Raw genomic sequence first — 6,852 nt, forward strand, 5'->3', positions numbered from 1 at the left:
TCTTCTTCCTCTGATCGGTATCTCTCAATACAGGTGGTGTTAGAACCCATTTTAAGGAGAGTATTTTTAAATTGTTAAAAGATTCTGGTTTTAAATTAACTATATAATACTATAAGATGATATTTAAGTTGTATCACTGCAGAAAACTTCACTAGAGATTTAGTTCATTGTATAAATTCATGTCAGTTCGAAAAGAATTTTTAAATTTAGCTTTATTGTTCTGGACAATCATTAGGCTAGTAATGAGTTGGGTATTATATTTAAAAAGATTCAGAGTTCTTTATAAAAATATAGAGCATACTTGAAATATAGATGAGATATTTTTCCATTAGACCCTATTATCATTAAAAGAAATTTGATGACAACATATTTAAAAGATTAAAAACAGAGTTGATATGTAACTGAAAGTGACTTATTATTTAATCATTTTAATTTAAAATATAATAAAAACAAATCTATTAATAAATTCACTTAAATCTAACTTAACTTAATGATATCCCATAAGTAGACATACTGTGCAAGCGGTTCCATTATAAGTTTATTTTAAAATCATTGAAGATTTCTTTTCTAAAAACAGAAAGTTAATTTTTGAAGATTTCTACTTTTATCTGCTTTCATGCTAATTGTTATTGCAATTTTATTTTTGTGTTACTCTCAGACTGACATCAAAAGATAATTGGATTCAGTTGAGTGTTAAAAAAATTTAACTTTCATGGAAAAGCATAATCTATTTTTAGAGATTATGTAGAAAATTATGAGTATTAGCTATATAAACATAAAAAGATTTTGGAAAACGTTAGCTGCTACATACAGATACAGTCACCAGTTTCTAATTTTTAATATGGGAATTAGCTTCTCCTGGTAGCCCGCTAAATAAAAGTTACCCTTTATTTGCAATATTGAGGAGAATTTGAAGGAAGTATTGTCCTTGGTAATACATATGTCTCTAGATTGTCAAAACATTTGGACAAAAGAGTGAGAAATCTCAGTCCATTTTCTAGCGATTTTCTCTGTTGTGACAATCCTGATGCTTCTAAATTGGCTTATTGAAAGAAAGCCATATATTCCTGTTCAACATTTTAATTCCCCAAAGAGCTCCAAGAAAACATGCTGTGTTTCTGACAGAGCCCTGGTGATATGGTTTGGCCCTGTGTCCTGGCCCAGATCCCATGTCAAATTGTAATCCTCAATGTTGGAGGAGGGGCCTGGTAGGAGGTGATTGGATCACAGATGGCTGATTTTCTTCCTGCTGTTCTGGTGATAATGACTGAGTTCTCCTGAGAGCTGGTTGTTTAAAAGTGTGTAGCACCTCCCCCTTCACTGTCTCTCCTCTCCCAATATGTAAGTGCCTGCTTCTCCTTGGTCTTCTGCTAAGATTGTAAGTTCCCTGAGGCCTCCCCAGCCATGTTTACTGTATAGCCTGAGTCACGGTAAATCAGTTAAACCTCTTTTCTTCATAAATTTCCCAGTCTCAGGTAGTTCCTCATTCCAATATGAGAACGGACTAATAGATCTTGTTAGAAGTGGCTGGTCCTGGGGGGGCCAGGCATGGTGGCTCACACCTGTAATCCCAGCACTTTGGGAGGCTGAGGTGGGCAGATCACCTGAGGTCAGGAGTTACAGACCAGTCTGGCCAAAATGGTAAAAACCCTGTCTCTACATTAGCTGGATGTGGTGGTGGGTGCCCAGAATCCCTGCTACTCAGGGGGCTGAGGCAGGAGAATCACTTGAACTTGGGGGGTGGAAGTTTCAGTGAGCCGAGATTGTGCCATTGCACTCCAGCCTGAACAAAAGAGCGAACCTCCATCCCCCCGACTAAAAAAAGTGGATGGGGGTTAGGGAGGGTGCAAACAATGCTGTCCAATTGAACACTGTGCTCTGCCTCTCCCACCCTGCCCACTCACTCATCCATGCAGACATTGCTCCTGGATTTGGGGAGAGTTTGGCTGCTTTATCATCAGACACTTCCTCTCGTTATTTTACCCCTGCTAGGAGTATCTGTGCACAAATTTTTGAGCGAAGAGGGCCAGACATCAATGAAGCCAAACTCTGACTTTAAATCATTTTCCCTCACATGCCCATTATTTTTGCTTGTGCCCCCAGCCATTTGCCCCTGGAGTAAATTGGAGGTGCTCTGTGGGTCCTCTTTGCTCAACCCCATGGTGGTATTTCTTCTCTGATAATGTAGCACGAGGGGCAGTCCCAGAGAGAAATAGAAATAAGGGTCCTCCTCATTGGCTCCCCTCCCTAGAAACTTCCCTCCAAAGATGAGTTATTTTCTGACTTCTTGCTGAGAGAGTGGGCCAGTTTTCCTGATACCCGGGAACTGCTGCAGACAAAGACATGGGTCACCTGCACTCTCTAGCCAGGCAGCTGGCCATGGTGGCTCCAGCTGAGTTCCCCACCAGCAGCCACATCTGCTGGAAACCTCACAGCTCTGCTGCCTCCCAAGCTCCTTATCCTGCCTCAGGTGGAACTAGCAGAGCCCAAACAATGCGCTGGTCGGTCTGGATTCCTGAGGAGGGAAGCTGCTTCGGTGATGCCCGGCAGTTCTGAGAGTCTCAGAAACTCTTTTCTAGGCTTCTCATGCCTTCCTGAGCATCATGCAGCTGGTGTGATCAAGGAGGCATTACTGTTTTTCTCTTTCCCATTATGCCAAAGTCTTCCTTTCATTAGCCTGGCTTGGAGTAAATTTCTCACCAAAACATACATCTTTAAGCTGGTGCAGGGAGGAACTATTAGATTTATGGCATCTCAACATCTAAATACTTTCACTGTACAACTGCATCTGCACATATTGACCTTGTAATAAAGACATCCTCTCCTTCCTTTAAATGAAGACACATGCCCCCAAGGTCTTATGGTATGTATGCAAATAAGCCTTCAGTTAAAATCGTGGTCTCCAATGCTCCTTCCCTCAGAAAGCACCTTCTCCTTTCCTCTTCTCTCTTCTTCCCTCCACTCCCACTACCTTTACTCTTGTCCCTTCTCCTCCTTCCCCTTTCCAATCCTTTTTCCCCCTTTTCTGCTCTTCTACTGTCACCTTTCTTTCACAACCGCTGCTACTTTTTTATTATTAAAAAAGCAAAGTATATAGGGACATTGATGAAACATGAAGGGAATTTTATTTCCAGTGAATCTTTCAGAATGAACATCAAGAAATACCTTTCATATTTATTAATCATAAAGAGGCTTCAAAATATTAGTGATATGTAATATGTTTTAGCAGCATTGTTTTTATAGAAATAGGAGAAAGAATTTCTTTGAAGGAGTTCAGGTTCTAATGCAGGTGACATGAACAAAGTAAAGATCTTGAGTTACTAATTGAAAGGTTCATTAGGTGGCTAAACAAGGTGGATTGTGTGTTTCACAGTTCCTCCCCAGTGTTCTCCAAAAGTTAGAATTTCAGCTTTCTGAAAACAGAAGCCAGATGTTATAAGAACAACACATTTCTTTTTTAACTCCATGAAATTGATTTAAGGGGACATATTTGCTTTTCTGCAATACAGCGAAGTGACTCAGATAAATTAAAAATGAAAATGAAAAATACCAACTCCCTTCACTGATGCTTCGCCTTCTTTCATGGTGGGTCCACTTCTCCCATAAGCAGGTTCTTATACTAATAACGCCTTAAGAATGTGGTCTAATAATCTCCACTTGAATACAATCTATAATGGATAATGATGTAATAAATAAGCAATAACACATAATAGTAATAGGCTTTTAAAAGTAAAAGTTGATAAAAAGAAAACAAATAATTTTAATTACCAAGGCTTCCCAAACAAAAACTTATCACTTTGGAACTTTGTCAATATTGTGTGATGCAATGTAATTCTAAAGATTCTGTTGACTGTGTTTATTTACTAGGCTTTTATAAGGAAAAAGAAGAAAATAACTATTTATGTCAGCCAAATCTAGTCCTTTCAGTTTATTTATTTTTATATGTTGTGCCTTACTAGACTTTATTATCGAAAGATTACATGCCCACTGCTCACAGCAGCTACAATCCATTAGCCTAATAGATTGGAATTATAGGTTGTCTTAGGAATTGTCTATTGTGTGACAAAATCAAACGTAAGCCCTACTGTGAAAAGTCTTGACACTATTAAATGTGAAAAGTACAATGTGTTCAAGATGTTAACAAAAGAGATGCAAGGCATTGAGTTAACCACCTAGGAAGTAACATGAAGTTTATGCCAAAATAGAAACTACTTGTGTTTTCTTGTTGCTGTCATTTAGTATAGCGATTGTACACTGTCATTCACCACCCAACAGAGCTAGATGAATAGCGGGTACTTACTGATTAGCTTTTTCCCTTTTCCTACAAAATACTGACCACAGAATATTTGCATACATACATCTATTCATACTCAAATTTCTGCCTCATGTAATACTTTTATTAATTCAATGAAAGCATTCTAGTGTCTACTCTGTACCACACACTGTGAAGGTACAAGGCTTATTACAAATTTGCCAAAGCCAGCAAATGACTAACAAGAAATTTGTCACATTTGCATAAGCTCTCAGCTCTTTTCCATGATAGGGCACTTTCACTACTTGAACAACATGTAGTTCTGGAAGTTTCCTGGTTGAGGATGGGTGTGCAAGGAGAACCTGGGCTTTGAGATTATCAAGTTCAGCTTTGACATAGAGAGAAAAATGAGGAAAGAGGGGTCCAACTCTCTTTCCAGAGACACCCAGTGCTGATGGAGGAGCAACTATCTGGTGAGATAAGCTACCTGTGGTACAGCTGGAGGGGGGGTGCTTTTGTGCTGTCAAATTTAGGAAGAATGAGTTATCATTGCCACTACTGTAGAGGACAGTTGAAGCACTTTGACTCACCTCTTAAAACCCACAGAGGTGACATAGCTCAAAAAAATCTTTCGTGACATGTCCTGTCTCTTTGTCCTTTCTTTGTGCATTTCACTGATTTGTCAGAAGCACTTTCTCCTACAGAAACGCCTAAGTCATTTACACAGAAAATAAAGCAAATATTTGAATACAATGTTAAGGTATATATAAGTTTAATTTTCAGACAATAAAAACAAGATTAAAACTCAAAGTTTATGGGAAATGTTATTCTGAAATATACATCTTGAAAAACAGACAACAAAATAGGAAACAAATTAGACACAAAGCCAACAAATGTCCAAAAGTTAAATATAAAACTTTAAGTGAAATAGTAGCTTTTTCATCTAAGTATCTTATAAAAGAAAAGAGTTAAGTCATACTGGCATTTTATCTTCTAAAAGAAAGCTTGTCATTTTTAATGTTGTATTAACTTCTCCAGGGTGAACAAGTAATTCTTCCTGTCTTTGTCTGTCTTTGTCTTTCTCTCTCACACACACAGACACATTCACTCACCTATACAAACAAAATTCATACATTTATTTATTCTGATAATCTATAGTAGTGTTTTCTATATACTTAGCATCAAGTTAGATGCACAGAAGAATACACGGAAAATATAATTTCTTCCTGACCTCCAGCCTATACATTTAGAAGACAGAAAATGCACTCATTTATTCATTCAACAAGCAATTTTTTTTATTTCCATAGTTTTTTGGGAACAGGTGGTGTTTGGTTACATGAGTAAGTTTTTTAGTGATGATTTGTGAGATTTTGGTGTACCCATCACTCAAACGGTATATGCTGTATCTAATTTGTAGTCTTTTATCCCTCATTCCCCTGTCACCCTTTCCCCCAAGTGCCCAGGTCCATTGTATCATTCTTATGACTTTGCATACTCATAGCTTAGCTCCCACTTATGAGTGAGAACATACAATGTTTGGTTTTCCATCCCTGAGTTACTTCACTTAAAATAATGATCTCCAATTCCATCCAGGTTGCTGCGAATGCTTTTATTTCATTCCTTTTTATGGCTGAGTAGTATTTCATGGTGTGTCCATATATATATATATACATATATATATAAAATATATGTTTCATATATATAATATATATATAATACAGTATCTTTATTCACTCATTGATTGATGGACATTTGGCCTGGTTCCATGTTTTTGCAATTGCAAATTGTGTTGCTGTAAACATACATGTGCAAGTATCTTTTTTTGTATAAGGATTTATTTTCCTCTGGGTAGATACACAGAAGTGGGATTGCTGGATCAAATGGTAGTTCTACTTTTAGTTTTTTAAGGAATCTCCACACTTTTTTCCACAGTGGTTGTACATGTTTGCATCCCCACCAGCAGTGTAAGTGTTCCCTTTTTACCACATCTCTACCAACATCTATTATTTTTGATTTTTTTGATTATGGCCGTTCTTGCATGAGTAATGTGGCATTGCATTGTGGTTTTGATTTACATTTCCCATATCATTAGTAATGTTGATCATTTTTTCATTCAACAAGAAATTTTTCATTCAACAAGTATTTCTTTCATTCAACAAGCAATTGTTGAGTGCTTATTTTATGCCAATTATACATGCATGCATGCATTAGCTACATAGCAAATAAGTGAAGTGTTAAAATATGATTGCCTGGGGCAGGGGAAATGGAGAAATATTAACTGGGGGAGAAACTAAATGATCAAGAAGGAAGAGTAGGATTGTAAAGGACTAATAAATTGAAGAAGGTAGAGTGTAGGTACATGCCAGGTAAAAAAAACAAATGATTTTAAATGGATGGAGTGTATTGTGGCACCCGAGTCCTGGTCTGAGGCTGGGAAAATAGCCAGACGTGGTGCAGGTGTGGAATATAATTAAAAAGTAGAGATGAAAGAAGTGACTTTTGCAGCCAGTGCATAGATAAAGGTTGAATTTGCATATATTGAGGGAGTAGGAAAAGCCAATTCTGGTGAGGTGAGTTTATAATTTGTGCACAGTTGGGAA

This window comes from Sapajus apella, unplaced genomic scaffold, assembly GCF_009761245.1.
Source record: "Sapajus apella isolate SASKATOON/1434 unplaced genomic scaffold, GSC_monkey_1.0 scaffold8, whole genome shotgun sequence".
NCBI classification, from domain to species: Eukaryota; Metazoa; Chordata; class Mammalia; order Primates; family Cebidae; genus Sapajus; species Sapajus apella.